Here is a 26,138-nt window from a genome sequence, read left to right as displayed (position 1 = left end):
GGTTGATATTGTGGTTGATTTGCTTTCCTTTATTTTGATCTGGTACCTGGCACCATGGCCATCATTCCAAGTTTGTCTTGGCTCCTGATTCCAACCATTCTTGGGGCACAAGCTGGTTTCTGGAGTCTTTCTCATGTCATCTGTTGGTTCAAACTGCAAAGAAATGGCCCCAAAGGTCTTGGTCTTGAAGCCACATGAGGAGAGACACAGCCACATGGTTCCCTGCAAGGGAAGCTTGAAGAAGGCCATAGGTTCCGAAAAGGGAAATCTCACATGGGTCTAGCATGACTAACTGCCTTGTATTCCAAGGTGATCATGGAACGTTAACACGTTACTCTCAAAGTGAACAAAAGTCCAGAGACCCTTCTGTAGGTATTTCGCCCTTGCAGGAAAAAAGTCCAAGGTGTAATTAGGAATGAACATGCGTGCATGCATGTGTGGGCATGTGCATATTTGCTTTACTTTTTATTGAACAGTAGTTGATTTTTAATATTGTGTTAGCATCTGGTATACAAGCAAAGTGATTCAGTTATTTATATATGTTTATTTATACACACACACTCAAAGTGACTCAGTTATACATGTATACACACACATATATATGTGCATGTATATATATATTCTTTCATATATATATTATTTTCCTTATTCTTTTCCATTGTGGTTTATTATGGGATATTGACTGTAGTTCCCTGTGCTGTTTAGTAGGACCTTGTTGTTCATCTATTTTATATATAGTAGTTTATATTTGCTAATCACAAACTCTGAATTTCTCCCTCCCCCTACTTCGGTAACCATAAGATTGTTATTTGCTTTAACATATTTTAACATACTAAATATTTAAATTAGCAATATCAAATTATTTTAAATTAAAATAAATTATTAATATTAAATCAAAATATTTTCTAGTAACTGCTTACGGAAGCAACCCCAAGAACCCATTCCCCAGTTTCCCCCCGCCCCTCCCTCCGCCCCTCCGGGAAAGGGCCTGTTTGCCAGTTTGGAGCAGCAGTTGAGGTGTTACATAGGATCACGCCTGTCCTCCCTGGCCTGGCTTCCCAGCCTCTCTGCTCCTGTCACATAAAGGTACTCAGGGCCCAGGAGGAACTGTTGCCACCATGTTCCCACGGCTCCCACCTTGCCATGGCCTTTGTGGCCTAGGTCCCTGTGCGTGCCACGCCAGCACAGGGCCAAGGAGGGGGAACGGCTCCACGCTGACATCTCCAGCCTCGGAAACCACATGGTCCCGCTTCCCCTACCTCACAGCAACCTTGCCGGCTCCGGCTGAACCCCTTCACACACCCTGCTCTCTGCAGCCCAGCACGTGCTGTTTCTCTGTCTGGCCAAGATTCACAACACAGACCGCAGGAGGTTTAGAAATATCAGCAGTAGCGCTTTGTCTTCTTTATTCCACTTCCAGTTCAAGTTTAAAGCTACCAGACTAGCTCTTTTATCTTTTCGCTGCTTTAAGATCCTGTTCTCTTTGGGGGCTCCATGAACACTGTGTGAGGCAGTGTAAGAAATGAGCCTTGTTTATGACAGTCTGATTTACCAAATCTTTCTGGTCTCTGTTTCCTCCCCTGTGAAATGGTGATGATACTGATTCACTGTCTGCTTCCTGGAGCTGTTGTGAGGCATAAGAGAAATTATATGTGAAATTCCTCACTCTGAAACGGAGTTGTAACTAGGGCTCAATGAATGTTACTGACACCCCTCCCGCCACCAACTAAGTTTACTGTGACTAGATTCAGATTGGCAAGTCACTGTCTACCCTGGTGCTTCTCAACCTCTGGTGCACAACACAATTAACTGGGGAACTTTAAAAGTACGTGTGTCTGGAGTACCCTTTGTGGCTCAGTGGTTTAAGGATATTGTCTCTGCAAGGATAGGGGTTCGATCCTTGACCTCGCTCAGTGGGTTAAGGATCTGGTGTTGCTGAGACATAGGTCACAGATGCATCTTGGATTCGACCCCTGGCTAAGTAATTTCCATATGCCACAGGCGCAGTTGTAAAAAGAAAAAAAAAATGTGCTGTGTCTGGGAGCCACTGTCTGCTCCCACTTTTAAATATCCTGAGTGTTCGACGTCCTTATTTCTTGTTTTGATCTTGGGTAATATTCCTGGCATCAGCACTGCCTCCAGACCAGACATCTGGCTTCTTCTTCCACTCAGTTTTGGGGAAATTTGTTACACAGCAATAAAAGCATACCTTAGAGACATTGCTGGGTCGGTTCCATACAATTACCATGAAATGACTCTCACAAGGTTTTTGGTTTCCCAGTGTGTATAAAAGTTATGTTCACACTATACTGTAGTCTATTAAATGTGCAACAGCTTTATATCTAAAACAACAATGTACCTGCCTTAATTTATTGCTAAAAAAATGCTAACCACCTCTGAGTCTTCAATGAGTCATAAGCTTTTAGCTAGTGAAGGATGTGAATTGTGTGAGAATTACTACAATGTGACACGGAGACACAAAATGAGGAAATGCTGTTGGGAAAATGGTACCCATAGACTTGCTCAACACCAGGTTGCCACAGATCTTCAATTTGTTTAAAAATAAAAAAAAAAAGGCACTATCTGCAAGTGCACAGCAAAGTGCGATAAAACAGGGTACTTATAGATAACTGATACACTCCTTATCACAATGTGGTACTGTTACATCACTGACTTTCAGATAGATTTTCATTTTTGTGTGATTTGTTTCCCGGGACTAAGGTGGTCATTAAATGTGCCTGACTAGATGCATTAGTGTGTTGCTCTATGACTTTGATATATCCGCCTGGTCTGTTAGCTTTATTAAAAGATGAAGGTCTTCTTTGTTAGTAGTTTAGTCTCATTGGTGGGGCCATCTTGAGATTCCATCTCTGAGGAAATGACAGATTACCTCCCCTCTCTAGGATATTGGATAATTCATCAGTGTGGAACACATACACCCTGGAGCCTTCCTTCTGTTTACTAACACCTTCCTACATCATCATTAAACAAGATCACAGAGGCTGATGAATCTATTCTGTTCTTGGAACAGGTTCTACTTTTTCAGGGACACCATTGCTGACTCCCAAGTCCCTGTGTTTATTCTCTCCTGCTTGGGCAGAGAGTAAGAAATATAAGTCAATACATTAAAACAGATATATATTTAATGTTTTTAAGTAATACTTAATATTCAAATATACTCATATTCAGCTGTCTCTTATAACTATATTTTTATGCATTTATTGCTTTAGAGTATCATTACAAACATAGCCTTTCACAGACTCACCTTGCACTGACTCACCATAACTGTTCTGGTTTTTTGTTTTTTGGTCTTTTTGTCTTTTAGAGCCGCACCCACAGCATATGGAGGTTCCCAGGCTAGGGGTCCGATCAGAACTGTAGCCACCAGTCTAGGCCAGAGCCACAGCAATGCTGAATCCAAGCAGCGTCTGTGACCTATACCACAGCTCATGGCAATGTCAGATCCTTAACCCACTGAGCAAAGCCAGGGATCTAACCCACATCCTCATGGATGCTAGTCAGGTTTGCTAACTGCTGAGCCATAGCAGGAACTCCCTCACCATAACTATTTTTATTATTTGGTGTTCACATTTTCACATCTGGGCTAATAGAAACTCCTTCAAGCATTGCTTTGATAATCTTCAAAGATCCTTGTTTTTCGGCCACAGCAGAGAGATGTTTGAAGCCAGCCCGACCACTTTTTCCATCCCAAGACTGGAATCAACTAACTTCCAGGACACTCTTACTGCTTTGAGAAAAGAATAGTGTTAGAAATGACAATCTAATCTTCTCGTGTGTGCATTGCAAGGAGAAAGGCTAGGCCTTTGGCCACTGCCACTTGGGGCCTATTTTGTGACAGAGCCAAAAAAGATGTTTTTAGGGTAGGAATTCCTACTGATTTTCCTTATATAATGTATTATATCGCTATTCCTTGTTCTAGAAAAATAGAGTATTCCTAGAAAGTCTAAAGGTAGGTAGTTTTCCAGCCGGGCACTGAGGCGGAGGGCCCAGGAAACACTGGCCCCTTAGGACGGAGTTATACAGCTTTGTCCCAGGAGAGGAAGCCGAAGGGCTCACAGCTGCCTTGATAGCACTGCCTGGACACTGGTTTCTTCCCAGAGCTGCATTTCTTTCCATCAGGATTCATGCTTCATCTTCAATTTGCTTCCTTATTCCTCCAAGTTCTTCTTTTACTCCAAGCAGCCCTGGCGCACCACTGTTGGGTGCCAACTGCCTGGTCTGCTCAGAACTGAAAGGGCTTCAGTTCTCAAACCAGGACTTCCAGTTTTCAAACCAGGACAGTCCAGGGCCAAGCAGGATGAGACGGTCTTTTCCTCACCAGTGGACAAAGGAGCTCATCACTTCTGCACAGAGCGAGAAGATCACTTCTGCACAGAGCGAGAAGGAGATGCTTTGAACTCTGCTCAGTAGAATCTTGAAGGATGAAATCAAAATATGTTTAGGATTTACATGGAAGGCAATATTCATGTGAATTTAATTCAGACTGCAGTACAAATTCTCCAGCACAAACAGCCAAGATAATTACATGCAAAGCTGGAAGAAGCTGAGCTAAGCTAGTAAACACACAGCTGTGAACAATTTTCTCATTCAAAAAGCGCTGGTCTTCTGACTGCAAAGCCTGGTTTTCCTTCCCTATTTCAGAGGGCCTTATAGAAGGTAGGTGTGAAAAACCAATGGGACAGAGCAGATTCCTACCTGAGGTGGGGGGGGTATAGAGAGTAAAGACTTTGTAAGTCCACTCTCTGAAATTGGGCCCCACATCAGAGGTCAACAGTGTAAGTGAAGGTATATTCGCCGTACCCTCGTGAGGTTGGTTTTACTAACAACTCTGCACTAAGAACCTTGGCCTTGGCCTGAGTGTGTTAATTAACTCAGCAGGTCCTGAGGCCCTGCCTGAAGCACAGGGAGCTTGAGTTGGAAGAGCCCCACTCTCTCCCTCCCCAGGGATAATCTGGTCCAACTACCCCTAACAGATGAGTAAACTAAAGCCTAGAGAGGTCAAGAGACCTACCCAAAAGACATAGCTGGATACTGCTAAAACTGGTATTTGGAACCCAAGTATCCTGACACTTTCCACTAAAGAAATCCCCTTGCCTTCCTGCTGTTCCAAGTGCATGTCTCGTCCATCAGAGAATTCCAAAAGAAACCAAAGAGAGTTTGCATACTGAGAGTCAGCTGCTCTCCTGCACTCCTAATCTCTGAAGAGCACATTTTATGAAGGAAGAGAATTGTGAAATCGCTGGGATAATTCCACTGGGCTCCAATAATATTCCAATAATTTCAGCTGAATTCTTGCTAATCAGCAGCACAGCCTTGACTTTAGCAAATACATCAGTCAAGGTCTCCCAAAGGCTCAGAGATTTTGCAGAACCACGATTTCAGGTCTATGAACTGCACCCTTATCCCTTGAACTCAGATGAAGCCAACAGGGGCCAACCGGGGATGAAATGTGGCCACTTAGTGTCCTGCATTCCCTCGCCCACCCTTAGAAGTTAGCTTCTTTACCTCCAAATACCCTCCCTCCTTGCCCAAACACCCTCATTTCTCTAACTTTGTATGCTCAGTTCCTTTAGATTCCATAATCAGTCATTTCAACACAAGGCTTATTTTTCACTTTGAAATTTTAAGACCTGATACCCAGGGAGTAAAATTTTACCCACCATCACATTGACCCATTCACTGTGGTATGTTGCACCACTGAATTTTGCTATGCAACCATCCCATTGAAGTGGATATGAACCTTCTGTCTAAAAATATTTCTTCACAGACTTCCCATCATGGCTCAGCAGTGACGAATCCAACTAGTATCCGTGAGGACATGGGTTTGACCCCTGGCCTCACTCAGTGGGTTAAGGATCTGGCATTGCCATGATGTAAGCAATGAATGGTGTAGGTTGCAGATGCAGCTCGGATCTGGCATTGCTATGGCTGTGGCATTGGCTGGCAGCTGTAGCTCCAATTCTTCCCCTAGCTTGGGAACTTCCATATGCCTGGGTGCGGCCCTACAAAGACAAAAATAAAATTAAAATGCTTCTTCATGCATCACTCTAGTCATCAAAGAATTGGAAGCCCAGACCACTGATCAGCTTGTAAATCTGTGAAATTCTCTCAGTTGTCAGAAGTAGTTTGAAATAAAACTGAAAAACATCTCGTGGTCTCTAAGGAACAGATGTTAATTGTGGGAAGAGCTATGGGGCAAAGGCCATCCTCCTAGAAGGTGCCAGTGTTCTTAGAGTTAGTCCAAGGGCAGAGGGCCAACACCTCTTTGCTGCCCTACATGGTCCCCTCGTGGCTGAGACATGCTCTTTCACCACCGAGTTTACCTCCAAACAGCAGTTTATCATCACATACGTAATTTTATTTTCTGAAAAAAGTGCTTCAACCCTGTATATTGACAGAAGCTAATGATGAACATACCAAAGAAAAAAGTCCCTTATAATCTGGCCATTTATGGGCACAGTACCTGGGGTGGGGGGCTTTAAATTCTCTTTCTCATAAATTAACAGATCTCTCTGTAAGAGCTCTTGCTGAATTAGAGCTGACAACAGCATGAACAGCACAGTCACGCCACTGAATTCTTTCCAGCTCCAGCTCCATAATTCACCTTCTCCCTCACGCATCCTCTCTTCTCGAGCTTAGAAAACTTTCCTCATTAAGTGTCACTTATGGGATCCTAATTGGAGATGTAAGAGGGAAACAATTTAATAGCTTTTCCAGGACTGACAACATTGTAAGAAACAAATGTTGGATTTAAAGACTGAAAATTTAGCTTCCACAAGATACAGGGTGTGTCTCCCCAGGAAAGTTGCCTGCCTTCTTTGAGCTTCAGTCTTCTCATCTGTAAATTGTTCAGTGGGTTCAGTCATCTGCAATAATTTTTATTATCTTCTAAAGTCTCCTTTAGGTACTGTGATAGAGAGATGGATAGATAGATAGAAAGAAGAGATGGGCAGGTAGACAGAGGGATAGAAAGCATTATGTGCTGAATTGTGTCCCCTCAAAAATTCATGAAGTCTTAAAAGGTGACTGAATGTGGTCTTAAAGAGGTAATTAGGCTTCAGTGAGGTCACTTGAATGGGCCTTAATCTAAAATGACTAGTGTCCTCATAAGACGTTGGATGCAGATCCACACAGAGAGAAAGTGGCCATTTCCAAGCCAAGGAAAGAGTCCTAAGAAGAAATTAACCTTGATCATAGACTTCTGGCCTCCATCACTGTGAGAAAATAAATTTCTGTTGTTTAAGCCACTCAGTGTATGGTGATTTGCTATGGAAGCCCTAGCTAACTAGGATAAATAATAGATTGATGATGGTGATAGATAGATAGATAGATAGATAGATAGATAGATAGATAGTTAGACAGAGCTATCAATCTATCTATTATTTCCATAGATTCCAATGTTCAAAGTAGGCAAACCCAAGGAAGGAGCATCCCTTTTTGTAATGTGGAGTTCCCTCGTGGCTCAGCCAATTAAGGATCCAGTGTTGTCACTGCTGTGCCTCTGGCTGCAGCTGTGGCACAAGTTCCATTCCTGGCCTGGCAATTTCCACATGCCGCAGGTACGGCCAAAAAACAAAAAACAAAACAAACAAAAAAGAATACTATGTACCTTTTTGTAATGCTGTCCTGGCAGAGTTAAGAGTCTCTGTGAGGATATGTCATATATTACAAAGATTTGGGTTGCATTTTCAAAATGTAAAGGGCTAGACAGTCCAATGAGAACTCCCAATCCCCATTTTTTCAAGCCATCCACTGTTTTCAAAGGTTCAGGAGGGAATTAAGAAAACAAGAGGCTCCCAATGACGTAAATTCCTTATTGCCACCTGGACCTTGGGTCTGAGCCCTAGGCCTGCTGATGTGGGCTAGCCATATAAACTTCTGTTGCCCAGAAGACTTGAACAACCGACCAAGAGCAATAGAGGAGCCAATTTGGCCTCTTCGGTATGACCCACACTCTCACCTGGGGGCGGGGGGCAAGGTCTTAACAACTTGGAAAAGGAAGGAAGGATGAACTCAGGAAACCGGAGGAGCAAGAGCTCTTTTCCCTGAGGCTGACAACAGCTGCTCCAAGTCATCGGGCCCTGTGCCCTGACCTGTTCCTGCCTGGCTGCCCCAGAATCAGATGTTCCCCGTGTGAGGCAGGCCCATGCCCTTTGCACTGCTCCAGAGGCCTGGGGAGTAGGAATCCAAATGGGAGGAAATCCATCCAAGAAAGGAAAACCAAAGCATCAACACCGTAAATATGTAACCGCCTTTAAACTCCCTCCAAGCCTCCCCCAGAGTATCCTCTCCCTGGATGTGGGTCACAGTCCACTTTCCCAACAATGGAGTTGGGGTGGGGGATGGGGAACAAAGGTGGTAGCCTGGAAAAAGCACCCAAACAAATCATCAGCTTCTGTACCAAGATGTCAATGCTTTTTTATTAACAAATATTGGGAGCCTCTCTGCCCAGTACTGTTCTATGTGCTCCTTCTGTTGGAGTTCACATTCTAGCTCTGGTAGGGAGCTTGATAGTAAGATATAGGATGGGCAGTGAGATCCTACTGCACAGCACAGGGAAATGTGTGTGATTGGGTCACTTTGTTGTACAACAGAACTTGACGAAAACATTTTAAATCAACTATACTTTAATAATAATTTTTTTTAAAAGATATAGGACCTCAGAACCTGGCAATGATTCATTCTCTTACCTCTTTTTGGACTTTAATGGTCCATTCTTTGTATCATTCTTTTCGTGTAGCCTTAGGCTGCTGCCCTCTGTATCTCTTCCCCATTTGAAGTCCCCTGGGAATAAGGTTATGCTTCAGTCACTTAGCAGATTGTCAATAGCTCCCAGCCCAACACCTACTCACAGTACAAGCAGGTTAAATGTGGAAGGAAAGAGGGAAGGAAAGAAAAAAAGAAGAGGAAAGCTCCTTCTGGCTTTCTTCTGGAGATGTCTTACTGATGCAAGGAAGAATTAAGTCTCAGTGATTGTTGGTCATATGTTTTGAACTCTTCACCTCACAACTGCCATACGTATTATACTGTGGATCAATCCAATTGAAATGAACTTACATTTTAAACGTGTCGTTTTTCAGAGCAAAGAATGAATCGGCAAGGGGCTCTCAGAAACAGACCATGCTGCTACATCACCATGAGTGATTACCTCAGCGGCAGACACCAGGGTCTTTGACACTGCGTGTCCTTAATTTATTGGAGGGGCTTTCCCAAGTGTTATGTTCACAAACAGTCAGATTAATATAGGGGCTTTTTCTTGCATCCATTTGGAAAAATCTTGTCCTGATGTGGAATATTCAAGCCCCACTGCCTACAAATAAGCTAAAATCTTTCTTCTGAGTCATTGTCCCTGAGACTTCAAGCTCATCCTGTCTGAAACACAAAAAGCAGCCTTCATTTTGTTCTGTTTTCCTTGAATTATAGAAAGTACTTAATGTCAAAGAACCAGAGAGAATGGGAAGGCTGACTCTATATTATGCTTTCAGTTATTTTTTATTTTTTTCCATTCTCACTCTACTGTGGACTTTTTCCCGATTCATCCTCTTTGCCCCCAGGGATTGTTCTAACCTTGAAGGGACAGCTTCTTAACCTACCTCCAGCCGTGAGAGGCTCACCAGACTCCCACAACCATGGAGTTCCATCAAGAGTTAGGATTTCCCAGTCACCAGTCCCAGGGGTCTTCCTGGGTCCTTTGGGTTCAATGCAGCCTCCTCAAAGGTCCCACGAACCACCAAGGTGGCTGGTTGTCAGTGTCACCCTTTTCCATTTCCAGCCAACTACGTTTGAAAGGAAAAACAAAAACAAAAACAAAAAAAACCTCTTGGAACATACCCATTTTTCCCCCAAATAATTCTGTTTAATGAATTCCCTATTAGGCCAAATCCAATGTGCTGAAATATCTGCCAAGCATGTCATTCTGCACAAAAGGAGTTTGAAAACAGCCAGGAGCTAGTTCAAGGGAAGAACATGTGAAAGGACCCTAGGAGGAGTTTCCCATCCATGGCCGGAGGTCCACCACTGCCTCGCTGTTTGCAAATTCGGGCTGAGCTACGATCGCATTGTTCATGTAAAGAAAAAGCGACTGTTCTCCCCGAGTGCCCCTTCCCCGCTCCGAATGGCTGCGATCAACAGCCCCAAGACCCTAATTGCCACAGCCTATTAGAAATAATGAGACGTACATGGCAGAAGCCAAGGGTAAAAGCGACATCTCACAACACGAAAGGTTAATATCAACATATACTGCTAGTGAGTGCAAAGGGCACATCAATTGGTGACTCATTACTGGGGGTTGACCCATAGGGAAAGTGTCATTCAGCAGAGAGGCTTTCTCAGGATGTGGCAGCAAAAGTTACAAAAGATAAGGACTTGCCTGTGGAACGCGCTCAACTAATGAGAGCTGAAAATTGTTTGAAACATCCCAATGACCTCACAGATGGGGGATGCTGATTAAGGTGGCTACAGGAGGCTCCTTTCTTGTCTGACAGCCCATTGAGAAGCTTTGGTGAGATGTGACTAACAGGCCGTGAAGGTGTCTCCATCTTCTCTGACATGGTCCATGCTTTGGGCAAAACAAACATGAAAAATAAGTCCAAACTGACATGCATGTTTGAATTTAGTTTCCAGAGACGTGTTTTGGGAAAAGAGCACTGGTCGGGCCCGTCAGCTATGATTTCTTTATGGCAAAGGGGGCTTGTGACTCCTTGCGTGACTAATCGCATGACTGCGCTGGGGGTGAGCCAACGGCAAATTTAGGTCTTGAACACTCGACAAAACAACCCCCCTGTTCTGCGGGCGAAATTCTATGGAGCTTCGTGTGTAATTAAATGAAAGTCTCACAAGAGTCTACACCTTAATCATTCTCGAGGCCGATATGTGGCACAAAGGCCGGATTTTTGCCACATCAAAATGCAGCCAAGAAACAATGGAGAAATGGAACCAGGTTTTTGTTTTCTTTATCCAACCTTTGCTGAGACAGAGACATTTCACAAAAGAAACCCTGAAACTCTCTGGATCTTCATTTAATGCCTGGGGCTTAGAAAGAGATCACCTTTATGTAGTCCTGCCCCTCTCTCGTGTTAGAGATGAGGATGAGAACGCATCTCCTACTGTTCCTCGAAACTCCTTCTCCAGCAAAACTGGAAGTGATATCTGCCCATTTGCCACCTCATTTAAAATGAACACTCAGGTCTTGCAAAACTAGTCACATCACCTCATAAAAAGAGTTTATCGCTGTATTAAATAAGATTATACGAGGGTTTTATAATACGATTTAGGACAAATGTTCTACAGCTTTCCTAACTAGCTGCACTAATTATCGATTGTTCATAGCAAATTATCACAAAACGTAGTGGCTCAAACAACAATTAACTTTTCTTATCTCACATAGTTTCTCTGGGCAGCATCATAAAGGTGCAATCAAGATGATGCCCAGAGCTGCCACGTCATGTGAAAGCTTGTCCGGGGCTGAGGATTCACTTCCACGCTGGCTCACTCACATGTCTGGCAAGTTAGTGCTAGCTGTACTACAGAGGCCTCAGTTCCTTGCCACTCAGCCTCTCCATAGCGCTGATTGAGTGTCCCTAGGACTGTAGCTAGCTTCCCCCAGAGCAGCAATCCAAGAGGGAGAAAGAGGGAAGCCACACTTCCTTCATGACTTAGCCTCAGAAGTCATGCACCATCAAATCCATAATATCCTAGTGGTTACACAGGTCAGCCCTGTCCAACGTGGAAGGGGACTATTTGTGGGTCAGACTATCAAGGGGCAAGAATCTCTGGCTACCATCTTGCCTCGATTTTTAAAATATTCAAAGTATACCAGCCTGCTTAAAAGATAGGAAGAATATGGTCATTGATCCAGTCAACCAGAATTCTATAAAAGAGACAAAAACTGAGAACTCTACCACAGTAAATTTTCTGAAGAAAACATACTCCGTTTGACTAAAAATTTCTCTTCTTATACTAACAAATCTATATTCTACCTGTAAGGCCAAAATGAAGAGATGAATTAAGGCATTGTTCAAGGGAGTTCTCTCCTTGCAAAAAAAGTGGGTTAAGGCTCTGGCATCATCACTGCAGCAGCTTGGGTCACAGATGTGGTGCATGTTCCGATCCCTGGCCCAGGATCTTCCACGTGCTGTGGGCACACTCCCCCCCGCCCACCCCCCAAAAAAAAGAAAGAAAGAAAAGGAAAAAGAGATTATTCAAGAGAAGTTGATCTTGGCAGTTTTTTTTTTTTTTTAAGCTGTTTTGTCAAACGATGTATTATCTTTTGACTTGAGAGCAGGATTTCTGACCTAGGGCATCTAGAATATTTCAGATTTGCCCTTTTGCGATACATACCTATGGATTAGTCTATAATCATTCACAAATGAGCTGGGTATGGAGAATTCGAGAGTAACAAGGTGGAGAAAATCTAAATTGGCTAATTCTAGAATTCATTTTAGAGAGAAAACCACCTCTTTTTTTTTTGGCTTTTTGTCATTTTAGGGCGGCTCCTGCGGCATATGGAGGTTCCCAAGCTAGGGGTGTAATCGGAGCTGTAGCCGCCAGTCTATACCACAGCCACAGCAACACCAGATCCGAGCTGCATCTGTGACCTACACCACAGCTCACGGCAACACCGGATCCTTAACCCACTGAGTGAGGCCAGGGATCGAACCGCAACCTCATGTTCCTAGTTGGATTCATTAACTGCTGAGCCATGATGGGAACTCCAGAGAGAGCCACCTCTTTAGAGAAATGAACTCAATAAACCTATTTAGGAAAATTGAGTCCCTGTAAATATGAATGTGGCCGAGGTTTATATATGTTCTATAGATATTAGAACTAAGATCATTTATAAAATTTATTGATATTTTATTTCATAAAAGAAATCTTTATTTAAACACTTGATGAGCCAGTTTAATGAATCAACTTTTCTTAATTCTCTGTAAAATATGTGGTAGACTCCTTAACCTAGTCTGGTATTATCACAAAATTAGATGTTCCATTCTTTCATTTATATTTAATTTCTATATTCCGAGTAAGAACTAAAATTTTCTCAGACCATTTTTGTTTCATTTCACTTCTGTCATCAAAACTAGAAGTTGGTTTTCTTTTGTAGGCTATTTTTCATCAAAAAAACATAGAATTTTCATTACCTCATAAGAGTTACTAAATGCATGCTAAGGCAGATTTAATAGATGAATTCTAGGTGGTCAGCTGGGCTCACCCATAACTTTATAGGACTCAAACTCAAATTCCTGGAAGATTACTCTATGTTGTGTGTCCTCAGGATCATATTCGAAGAATCAAAGTCACAAATGTTAAATTCACACATAGCAAGAGTCTACAGTCTATTGTATACACTCTAATTAAAAGTAGTAAAGCAAGAGCTATTTATATACGAGTAACAGTTTAAACACTATCAAAATTGTTCATTTAATTGATCCGTATATATCACACAGAGCTAAAACCTGGGTCCAAGCAACCATTAACACATATTAGTCTCTCCGTTCATTGAAAATATTTGAAGTCAAGATTATCTAACTAGTCATGTAATAGTAATCGAATGTTCTCAGCACAATGAATGGAAATCAGGAAGTTAAGAAAAAGGCACATCTGGGTAAGGTAATAAGATTAGTATTGGTCATGTAGGCTTGAGGTACTTGTAAATGAAAAGGTAGAGAAGTCCAATAAGAAGGTGTCAATATATGAGTGAAAAACATCATATGATATCACTTATATGTGGAATCTAAAATAAAAAGATACAAATGAACTTATTTGCAGAACAGAAACAGACTCCCAGACTTTGAAAAACTTGTGGTTACCAAAGGGAGATAGGCAGGGATGGACTGAAGGTTTGGGATTGGCATACGCAACTGCCGTATATGGAATGATAGGCCACTGGGGACCTGCCATATGGCACAGGGAACTCTACCCAATATTCTGTGATAGTCTATGTGGGAAAAGAATCTGAAAGAGCACGGATATGTGTATATGTATAACTGAATCATTTTGTTTGTACAGCAGAAATTATCATGACCTTATACATCAACTATAGCTCAATAATACTTTTAAAAATGAAAAAAAAAGAAGGTATCAGTATGGACCCAGGACTAGCTCAGCTGATGGGCTGAGAATGGAACTAATTATATGCTTGGAGGGAAGATAGCAGAAGGACTAAAATAAAGTCACTGGTAAATGCAAAAAAGAGATTAAGATCCAGCAAGAATTCTGAAGAGCCAAAATCCGAGCCCAGGTCTATTAAATACCAAAGTGTACATTTTTTCACTCTTTGGAATAACATCCAAGAAAGTTGGTATGGCTCCCTGGATTGAGTCACTTTCAAGGTTAGAGGCCAAGCATTTAATTTTAGTCTATCTCTCTTCTCTTATGAGGTAAACAACCCTAAGCTAGTACTATTTCTTTGGCTCTAAGGCCTTATCCTAAGAAACAAAAATGATTACTTTTGAAAATATACTACTTGCTATAACAGCTCCAAAATCTCAGTGATTTACATATTAAACTTTGATTCTGCCTCACATAAAGTTCAGTGTGATTTTCCCTGGTCTAGAAGCTCAGCTCTTCTCCAAGTGTTGACTTGGAGATCCAAGCTCTTTCCACCTCTTTGACATGAGACTCTCAAGGTCACCATGAAGAGTAACAAAGCAGGAGTTCCCGTCGTGGCGCAGTGGTTAACGAATCTGACTAGGAACCATGAGGTTGCGGGTTCGGTCCCTGCCCTTGCTCAGTGGGTTAACGATCTGGCGTTGCCGTGGGCTGTGGTGTAGGTTGCAGACGCGGCTTGGATCCCACTTTGCTGTGGCTCTGGCGTATGCCGGTGGCTACAGCTGCGATTCAATCCCTAGCCTGGGAACCTCCATATGCCGCGGGAGCGGCCCAAGAAATAGCAACAACAACAACAACAAAAAGACAAAAAGACAAAAAAAAAAAAAAAAAAAAGAGTAACAAAGCATGGGGAAGGCATGCGAGATACTCAGCCACCTCAGCCCGGAAGCCCACATTCTAGTGACCAAATCTATTTGCACAGCCTCACCTGGATGCATGGGGACTGATAAATGTCATTTCTGTCTAGGCAGCTACATCCTGTCAGTAGTCTGTGGAAAAGATGCATGAATTGTTATCAGCTGGATGTCTCTGCCACAGTTTGTTTGATTTTTCATTTGCTTTTCACCTGAAAGAAGGGTTTGCAGCATTAAACAAAAGCATCTCTTAAATAAAAATATTCATAATGCACTTTGCAGTTTTAGAATGGCTTCTCATTATTTTATTTAGCTCATTTGGTTCTCATGTCAAGCCAATGAAAAAGATGTTATATCAAACCCCCCAAATGGCTATTGTCTGCTATGCTAGTTACAGTTTTATGATCCTTTATTGGAAAATGTGTTATCCTGCTTCATTTGTCAACACATCTTTTAAAGGTAATAGATACTTTCAAACCAAAACAAAGTAAAAAATTTGAACAATTGTACAAGACAAAGATAGCATATGCATTAAAAACCTGAGCATGTGATAACTTTGCTTTCGGTGGAAAAGATGTAGAAGAAAAGGAAGGAGGAGGAGAAAGAAAGAAGAGGAGAATTTTTCCAACTTTTGACACCAATAACTAAACAATAATTGTGAGACTCATGATGGTTTAACATTAATGGCAAAATGTTTTTTTTCTCTTACTCCAATTTCTCTGACTTAAATAAATGGAGAAATATAGCATGTTCATAGATTAGAAAACCATATAGTGCTAAAACAGCAACACTGTCCAAATTCTCCCTAAGATTCAACACAATCCCTGTCAAAATCCCTACAGAAATGTCTGCAGAAACTGACAAACCAGTTCTAAGATTTACATGGAAATTCAAAGAACCTAGAATAGCCAGATCAAAGAACAAAGAACAGAGTTGAAGGACTTATCCTACTCAATTTCAATACTTACTGTAAAGCTGTAGTAATTCAGACTGTAGTATTGTTTAGGGATGGACATATAGATCAATGGAACAGAACGGAGTCAAGAAATAGTCCAAGTGATATTTGACAAAGATGCTAAGGTAATTCAATGGGGAGATGAAAGTCTTTAATCAATGTTGTTCATTCCACTAATTATCCATATAAAAAAATAAACTTCAATCCTTACTATCATATACAAAAATCATACCAAAAAAATACAAAAATACAAATAGAAAATACAAACAAAATACATACAAACAAAAATACAATACATAAAAACAAAATACATAAAAGCAAAATACAAACAAAAACACATACAAAAAAAATGTATCCCATAGCTTAACATGAAACCTGAAACTATGAAACTTGTAGGAAAAAGAAAGGAAAAATATCTGAGACCTTAGGGCAGGCAAAGATTTCCTAGATAGGACTCCACAAGCACTATCCACAAAAGAAAAGATATTAATAATTGAACTTTATCAAAATTTAAAACTTTTGCTCTTTGAAAGGTGCCAATAAGAAAACAAAAAGGCAAATAAAATACTGTACAAAATATTCACAGCACATTTATCTGATGAAAGACTTGCATCCAAAATATAAAGAACTCTTAAGAAACTCAAAATAACATGAATAGACACCTCACTAAAGAATTGCTCTAAATGGCCAATAAATATATGAAAAGATGTTCAACATCATTAGTCATCAGTTGTGACATATATATAACAATGTAAGTTCAAACCACAGTAAGATACCACTACACACCCATTAGTTAGACTGAAATTAAAAAGACTAAATAGGAGTCCCAGGTAGCTCATCAGGTTAAGGACCTGGTGTTGCTACCACTATGGGTCAGGTCACTGCTGTGGTGTGGGTTTGATCTCTAACCCCAAAACTTCCACATGCCCTGGGCACAGCCGAAAAAGACTGAACACACTAAATGTTTGTGAATATGTGGAGGGATTGAAACTCTTATACCCTGGTGATTGGTATATAAAATGGTAGAAACACTGCCAAAACAACTGGGCAGTTTCTTAGAAGTTTCTATCATGCAACATAGCTATTTCACTCCTAAGTATTGAACCAAAATAAAGGAGTGTATTCACACAAAGACTGTGTATACAGCTTTATTTAGAAAAGCCAAAAATTAAAAATATCCAAATATCTATCAAGAGATGAATGGATTAATAAATTATAATCTCTCCATACAGTGGAGTACTAATCAATTAAAGGAATGAATTGTCAATATATACAAGAATAGGGCTGCATCTCAAAATCACTATGCAAAACAAAAGAAAGGAGGCAAAAATAGACACCTGGGCTCAAGTCCAAACTCCACCTATGTATACAATATAGAATAAGTGCTTTAGTTTTCTCACTTGTTCAATAGGAATAATAGTAACAATAATAATTGCTACCACTTACTTTGTCCTTGCTATGTCTCAGGGTCTTTACTTTCAATATCCTATTTAATCCTCAAAATTCCATTATATTTGAGATAATGTATGTTGAGCACTTACCATTATACTCAATAAATTGTAGATATGGTTATTTCTTCCTTACAGATTTCTTATTCATAACAAATAAAAGACTCACTATATGTTGAGATCCAATTATATGGAAGGCCCAGTGGACTGCCCTGTAGAGAGATACAAAGATGAATAAGATGGAGTCCCTATGGTCCAGAATCTTACAATCTAGAATTGGAAACAAAACAGAACATGGGGAGTTCCCATTGTGGCGCAGCAGAAACATATCTGAATAGGAACCATGAGGTTGTGGGTTTGATCCTGGCCTTGCTCAGTGGGTTAAGGATCCAGCATTGCCATGAGGTGGCAGACGCGGCTCAGATCTGGCGTTGCTGTGGCTCTGGTATAGGCCGGCAGCAACAGCTCCAATTCAACCCCTAGCCTGGGAACCTCCATATGCTGCGGGTGTGGCCCTAAAAGGACCAAAAAACAAACAAACAAACAAAACAGAACATGGATAACTAAGGCACGAGACAGACTTAAAGAGAAGCAAATATGTTGTTATGAGAGAGGATCCTAGAAAAATCTCATGGAGAAAACAATGCTTAAGCAGAGCCTAGGAGGACAGTGGCATCTCACCAGGAAAAGCTGCTGGGGACAGAGAAACTCTAGACATACCAGGGAGGAGAAAGAAAGCAGCAGCCCTGAGAACAACAGCAAACTGTGCAGCTTTTATGAAGCACAGTTTGTGTGAAAGCACGTGTGAGCAGTGGGGGGGGGTCAGATCCTGGAAGGTTTCGGATAGGAGATGAGGAGTTTGGGCTTCATTCTGAACACATTGGGGTAGTTTTTGATGTTTTGAGCCAAGAAGTGATATCGTGTTACGTTTTAGCAGGATTACTACAGCAAGGATATGGCCAAAGGAGAGATGAGAGGTGGGAAGAGTGAATTAGAAGCTTTTGTGATGAGCGAAGTGGAGCCTGAACAGGGATGGTGGCTGAAAAAATGAAAGGTATGTAGGAATGGATTCTAAGGTAGCACCAAATGGATATAGTGATTAATTAAATTGATCCAGAGGAGAGAAACAAGTCAAAGGGACTCCAAAGCGTCAAACTTTCTTGACTGAAAAGATGGGAAAACCATTATGAGAAATACAGAAGGCAAGAAGTTCCCATCATGGCTCAACAGTAACGAACCTGACTAATATCCCTGGGGACGTAGGTTCGATTCCTGGCCTGGCTCAGTGGGTTAAGGATCCAGCATTGCTGTGAGCTGTGGTGTAGGCCAGCAGTTGCAGCTCTGATTGGACCTCTAGCCTGGGAACTTCCATATGCCACAGGTGCAGCCCTAAAAAAAAAGCAAAAAGCAAAAAAAAAAAAAAAAAATACAGAGGTCAAGAATAAAAACAGTGCTCACTTCAGCAGCAAATATACTAAAATTGGAACAATACAGAGAAGATTATTATGGCCTCTGCACAAGGATGACATGCAAATTCGTGAAGCATTCCTTATTTTTATTGGGGAAGTAAAAAATTTATATAAAAAATAATAAAAACATATTTGAGCAGGATAAAAGGAGTGCTAACAATGAAGGGAGAAAAATAAATATTTGAATTACATTAAAATTAACAGCTCTCTTCATAAAAAAAAAACACTGTTAAGAGAAGGGAAAGCAAACTACAGAGTGGTTGAAAATATCTAACAAAGCGCTCATCTCCAGTATATATGTGAAGAACTACGACACATTAATAGGAAAAAACAAACAACCCAAGAGAAAAATGCACAGAAAGTCATGAGCACAGGATAATTTGCAAATGGATGATAAACATATGAAAAGTTATACAACTTCATCAGCACGGGGGAAATGTAAATTAAAACCACACTGAGATAACACTGCACATCCACTAGAAATAACTAAAAAAATTTTAAAAAGCAATACTGAATATTGGGGGAAAATGTGGAGCAACTGGATTTTCATACCTTGCTGGTAGAAAGGTCAGGTGATATGGCCACTATGGGAAACTGTTCAGCAATATCCACTAAAAATGAGCACATATCCACAGCCCTAGCAATTCCATTCCTAAGCATGAACACAAGAGAAAAGCATATGTCCACCAAAAAACTTAGAATGTTTAAAGCAACATTATTAATAACAGCCTGAAACTGGAAACTACCCAAATGTTTATTAACCACAGAACGGATTGTAAGAAATACGGTGTATTTGCATAATGGAATATTATTTATTAATGAGAATGAACACACTCTCTCTACATGTAACAACTTGGAATGATATTATAAACATGATTCTGAAGGAAAAAAAAAGACAGTCACAAAATACATAAACATGATTCCATTTAAATTCAGAAACAGAAAAAAACGAATCTATTGTGTTAAAAATCAGGATAATGATTATTTGGGGGTAGTTATTTGAGGTAATGACTAAAAGAGGGTGGGAGGGTGCATTTGGAGGTGCTGGTAATATTCTATTTGGGGTGCTGGTTACAAGAGTGTATTTCCTTTGTGAAAGTTCCTTGAATGTGAACACATTTCTGTTATATATTGATAAAAAATATATTCCTAAAAAAAAAGCAAATTTGGGGGTTTGATTAGAAATGATGATTTTTATGAAAATACAGATGTTAAACAAGCAGGAAATGTGGGTCTTTGTTAGTTCTCAACAGTTACTGGAAATAAATATATTTGTCATTCATTACAATAGTCATAGATAATGATAAAGAGAAAGGAGGGAGAAATCTAAAGAAAAAATCTTGGGGAATGTTTACCCATAGGTGTTGGAAGAAGAAAACAAAGAGATAGAAAATGATCAAGAAGCCAACCCTAGAATGCTTCATAGGGAAGAGAGGGGCAGCTGATCAGCAGCTACAAATGCAGCACAACGGTTAAGATCATGGACTTTGAAGTCAGAGTTTCTGGGTTCAAATCCTCCATTTCCTCATCTATAAAGTAAGACCACGAATGGACATTACCTTATTAGATTAACTGATCTGAACAGTGGCTAATACACAGTGACCTAGAGAGCTCCAGGAGGATGAGAAAAGGGTAGGGAAAGGCTGCTGGATTTAGTAGTTAGGATTTGAGATGTTGGGAAAATAATAGGGGGAGAGGGCTGAAGCCAGATTCCAAAGTATAGTGAGAAAGTAGATACAAAAAGAATGAACTGATGATGAGCAACCAGTGTCCAAAAGGCCACAAGCGGATCCTCCAGCTTTCTAGCGTGACAATGCCGTCAACCTCTCTAATTCCCGAGAATTAATTCCCTCACACTCCAGCCAGGAGGGTGGAGGCTACAGGCTGGCCAGGATCCCCATTAGACAGAGACCTTCAGGCACGTGGCCCAGAAAGAATCATTAGTTTTCTCATTTGTCTGAGAAGTTTGAAAGCAGCCATAACTATCCCATAGAAATGATGCCTGGAAGGAGTTCCTGTTTCTCAGACTAAGAAGCCTTCCTGGAGTTCCCGTTGTGACTCAGTGGTAACAATTGACAAGTATCCATGAGGATAAAATTCGATCCCTGGCCTTGCTCAGTGGGTTAAGGATCCGGCATTGCCCTGAGCTGTGGTGTAGGCCACAGATACAGCTCAGCTTTCAGATCCTTGTTGCTATGGCTGTGGCCTAGGCTGACAGCTGCAGCTCTACTTTGACCCCTAGCCTGGGAACTTCCTATGCTGTGAGTGAGGCCCTAAAATAAATAAATAAATAAATAAAAATAAATAAATAAAAAGTTTCCTTTCCAATGGGCCATAAATTGGCAGCTTACGGGGTGAAATGCATATGATTCGGTAAAGGACACAAATCTACCTCTGAAAAATAAAGACCAAAAAAAAAAAAAAAAATGCTTAAAAGCAGCCAGAGAAATGGCTCTCTTTAGGGAAAAAAAACCTGTAGGGAGAAAATAATTAGAATGACAGCACTTTTCTCTCTTCAGAAACTGTGGAGGCCAGAAGAAAGTGTTACAATATGTTTCAGTGCAAAAGAATTGTCAGCCCAGAATCATACCCACTGAAGATGTCTTTCAGGAATGAATGGAAAAAAGACATCCTCAGAGGAAGGGAAACAGAATTTATTGCTGGAAGATCTTTTTTTTTTTTTCTTACTTTTTTTCTTTTTAGGGTCATACCTGGGACACTCGGAAGTTTCCAGTCAGAGCTGCCACTGCTGGCCTACGCCACAGCCACAGCAACACCAGGTCCAAGCCATGTGTGTGACCTACACCACAGCTCACAGCAATGCTGGATCCTTAACCCACTGACCGAGATGTCCTCATGGATACTAGTTGGGTTCTTAACCCACCGAGCCACAACAGGAACTCCTGGAAGATCTATCTTAATGAAGAGATAAAGGAAGTTTTCTAAACAGAAGGGAAATAGAAAGAAAGGAAACTTGAGCCATCAGGTGCAGAAAGAACTCATTAAGCAAAAATGTCAGTAAATATAATAGGTTTTCCTTCTTTAAAGTTTTCTAAGTTATTCAATATTTGAAGAAAAATTATAACACTGTCTGACGCAGTTCTAAATGTGCATATATAAAATATTTAAGACAATTATAAGCAGAAAAAAGGACATAAGTCAAATTTCAATATTTCACTCAAACTGGTAAGATGATGCCAGTAGCCTGTGATAAGCTATGTATACACAATGTGATGCTTAGAGTAAGCCATTTAAGAAGGTCTACAAAGAGATAGACTTATAAACACTATAGATAAATCAATATGGCATTCTTTAAAATATTCAAGTAACTCACAATAAGATAGGAAAATGAAAACAAATGAAAAACAGAACAAACAAAAAACAAAATGGCACATTTAAGCTGTAAAACATCAATAATTACGTGAAATGTAAATGGTTTAAACATACCAACTAAAAGAGTTTGGCAGAGTAGTTTAAAAATCATGACCCAACTATATTCTGTCTACCAGAAACTCAATTCATACATCATTCAGGCAGGTTGAAAATAAACCACAGATGAATGTCACCTCACATCTACCAGAACGGCTAAAATAAAAAGATGCAGTGATGCCAAATGCTGGCAAGCACGTGGGGAAACAAAATCACTCAGACGTTGTGGTGGGAACATAAAAATGTACAGCCACTCTGGAAAACAATTGGACAACCTTTAAGAATCTAAACACTTAGTTTTCTTAGAAAATTAATCTATCATAAAATGCAGCATTTGCACTCTTGGGCATTTATCCCAAAGAAATGAAGACTTATGTTCATACAAAGGCCTGTATACAAATGTTTATAGTAGCTTTATTTATAACAGTCCAAAACTGGAAACAACTCAGATATCCTTCAATGGATGACTGCTTAAAAAAAAACACCTGTGAATCGTTTTGCTGTACACCTGAAACTAATACAAGGCTGTAAGTCAACCACACGCTTAAATATTTTTTTTGCCATTTTTTAAAATCGTAAATTTATGGAAATACATTTGGCTTACAATGTTGTGTTAGTTTCTGGAACACAGTCTTGAATTTTGAAAACATTAAAAAAGAACAAAAGCAATAATACAATAAAGCCAATCATTATCAATTAAAACAAAACCTGTGGTATATCCATATGATAGAATAATACTCAGTAATTAAAAAAAGAATAAACTGTTGATACCCACAACAACCTGGACGAATCTCCAGAAAATTATGCTGACCAGAAAAAGCCAATCCCCAAAAGTTACATGCTGTGTGATTCCATTTGTATACCATTCTGAAATGACAAAATCATAGGAATGGTGAACAAATTAGTGGTTGCCTGGGATTAAGGAGGGAGTGAAAGTGAGAAGGAAGTGAGTGGCTTTAAAGGGGCAACATGAGGAATCCTCGTGGTGATAGAAATGTTCTGTATCTTGACTGTATCAATGTCTTGGTAATAGGATTGTATTATAGTTTTCAGATGTTACCTTTGGGAGAAACCAAGGAAAGGGCACATGGGCTCTCTCTGTATTATTTCTTACAAGTGCCTGTGAATCAATAATTTTTGTTTTTTGGGGGGTTTTTCGTCTTTTTTTTTTTTTTTTTTGTAGGGCCACACCCAAGGCATATGGAGGTTCCCGGGCTAGGGGTCTAATCAGAGCTGTAGCCACTGGCCTACACCACAGCAACGCTGGATCTGAGCCGCATCTGCAGCCTACACTACAGCTCACGGCAACGCCAGATCCTTAACCCAATGAACGAGGCCAGGGATCGAACCCGAAACCTCATGGTTCCTAGTCGGATTCATTAACTGCTGAGCCATGACGGGAACCCCTCAATAATTATCTTAAAAGTGTTTCGGACTTCCTGCTGCGGCTAAGTGGGTTAAGAACCCCATTGCAGCGGCTTGGGTCACTGAGGAAGTGCAGGTTCAATCCATGGCTGCACCATAATGAGTTAAAGGATCTGGCATTGCTGTAGCTATGGCATAGGTTGCAGCTGTGGCTCAAATTCATTCCCTACCCTGGGAACCTCCATATGCCATGGGTGCGGACATAAAAAAAAAGATTTAAAAATGAGTGTTTTTTATGTCATACTCCTTTTTGTAATAAATCCTTGATATTGAGATTAATATGTTCAAACCTTCAGGAATCCCCAAATATCAGAAAAAGGATGTGCTCCTACAGGCTTTCTCCCACATCACTCTATCTGGAGTCACACTGGAACAGTCTCAGTGTACCCCACTGCATTTTTAACTTTTGCTGGAGTTTTTTTGTTTGTTTGTTTGTTTTTGTTTTTTTTTGTCTTTTTTTGCTATTTCTTGGGCCGCTCCAGCGGCATATGGAGGTTCCCATGCTAGGGGTCCAATCGGAGCTGTAACCACCAGCCTACGCCAGAGCCACAGCAACATGGGATCCGAGCCGCGTCTGCAACCTACACCACAGCTCACGGCAACGCCAGATCATTAACCCACTGAGCAAGGGGAGGGACTGAACCCGCAACCTCATGGTTCCTAGTTGGATTCGTTAACCACTGCGCCACGACAGGGACTCCCTTTTGCTGGAGTTTGACCTCTCTCTTTATGTTCATTTCCACAGAGCCATTCTTATTTCTGCAGAATCACTGCACCCAAGGACAAATCAAGAGCCACAGAGCTGCTTCGGGGGCAGCAGATGCCAGGTCCTGGGCTGCTCAAATCTTGGCAATAATTTGCCAAATTGCTGCAAACATTAGTGAGAATCATGGTGCCCAATCCAAAGATGTCTAGGCATGCTATGTTGCTTTCTTTTTTCTTTCATTCTTTTTTTTTTTTTCATGAATAAAAAGGGTCATTGAGGGGTTCCCTGATGGCCTAGACATTAAGGATCCACGTTGTCACTGCAGTGGCTTGAGTCACTGCTGTGACATGGGTTCAATTCCCAGCCCAGGAAGTTTCACATGCTTCAGGCACAGCCAAAAAAAAAAAAAAAGGAGGGGGGTCATTGATATCTATTCAGATGTGCCAAAAACACATATGAGGCCAGGTAGGAATTATTCAAAAGTGCAGGTAATTAAGGCCTTATGTTCCTGGCATGATGCTCTCAATCTGCAGTGTGAGTATTTCGGTGTAGAGCTGCATCCTCAGCCTTCATTGCACTCCATTCAACCTGTAAGTTAAACACTAATCACACCCCAGTGAAAGCACCTTATATTTATATAAGGTGTTGTCTTAGCTCCAGCTGCTAGAACAAAAATACCATAGACTGGGTGGCTTAGCCACAAGAGAAATTTATTTCTCACAGTTCTAGAAACTGGAATTCCAAGATTATGGTGCCTGCACGACTTGGTTCTGGTGAGAGCCCATTTCTTGGGTCATAAACAGCAGTCCTCTCATTCAAACATCATGGTGGTAGAAAGGGCCAGAGGGCTCTCTGGGATCTCTTTCCTAAGGGCATTAATCTCCAAGTCTTTCTTTTTTTCTTTTTTTCTTTTTTTTTTTTTTTTTTTTTGTCTTTTTGCCATTTCTTGGGCCACTCCCGTGGCATATGGAGGTTCCCAGGCTAGGAGTTGAATCCCAGCTGTAGCCACCAGCCTATGAAACAGCCACAGCAACACAGGATCCGAGCAGCGTCTGCAACCTATACCATAGCTCAAGGCAACGCCGGATCCCTAACTGAGCAAGGCCAGGGACCGAATCTGCAACCTCGTGGTTCCTGGTCGGATTCGTTAACCACTGCTCCACGACGGGAACTCCTCCAAGGCTTTCTTAATGATGATTTTTTATGAAAGAAAAACCAGGATCAATGCCTTGCTAGAACCTCACCACAGCATCCAGAGGGCTGGAACGTGCTGGTGGCAACAGGGAAAAATGAAAGACTCCTCCTACTGACTCAGACTGGCTTGGTGGGGGGTGGGGGGGCGTCCTCGTCCGGAGCGGCTCAGAAAGGCTGCTTAGCGGGCACCTGGCGCAGCTGTGCACGCGGCCCCGTGGTCGTGGCTGAGGGGCCTCAGAGCACCTCCCCATATGAAATCCCAGCTGGATGCCAGAGCTGTTTTCTTAACCCTAACAAGATCTGTCATTAAACGTTACTGGAGCCTGACTTTGCCTCTTTCCCTCCGGGCCTTGCTGGTGGAGGTCAAAGGTCACACCATCCTTCCGCACAGGCTCCTGGGCCCCCGGCTTTTGTTTGCCAGACCTCATCGTGATGACGAGCAGCCTCTTGGCCCTCGGAAGACACACAAGAAACCAGCGAACCATGGTCTTTAACGAACCGGGGCCCCTCTGAGGCCAGCCGGCAACA

General features: G+C 41.3%; 1 long non-coding RNA gene across 1 annotated transcript in view; it reads left to right on the top strand.

The window, feature by feature from the left end:
* The window catches only part of LOC102160052, a 113,691-nt gene extending 88,336 nt beyond the window's left edge, over positions 1 to 25,355 (top strand). The window contains exons 3-5 of the long non-coding RNA XR_002342767.1: positions 18,325 to 18,441; positions 20,218 to 20,392; positions 24,456 to 25,355. This is a non-coding gene — a long non-coding RNA (uncharacterized LOC102160052). The remainder of the gene's footprint in view (positions 1 to 18,324; positions 18,442 to 20,217; positions 20,393 to 24,455) is intronic.

The sequence above is a fragment of the Sus scrofa genome, chromosome 3 (assembly GCF_000003025.6).
Source record: "Sus scrofa isolate TJ Tabasco breed Duroc chromosome 3, Sscrofa11.1, whole genome shotgun sequence".
Taxonomy (NCBI): Eukaryota; Metazoa; Chordata; class Mammalia; order Artiodactyla; family Suidae; genus Sus; species Sus scrofa.
Note: the sequence above shows the minus strand (reverse complement) of the source record. Positions and strands in the feature narration are given on the sequence as shown.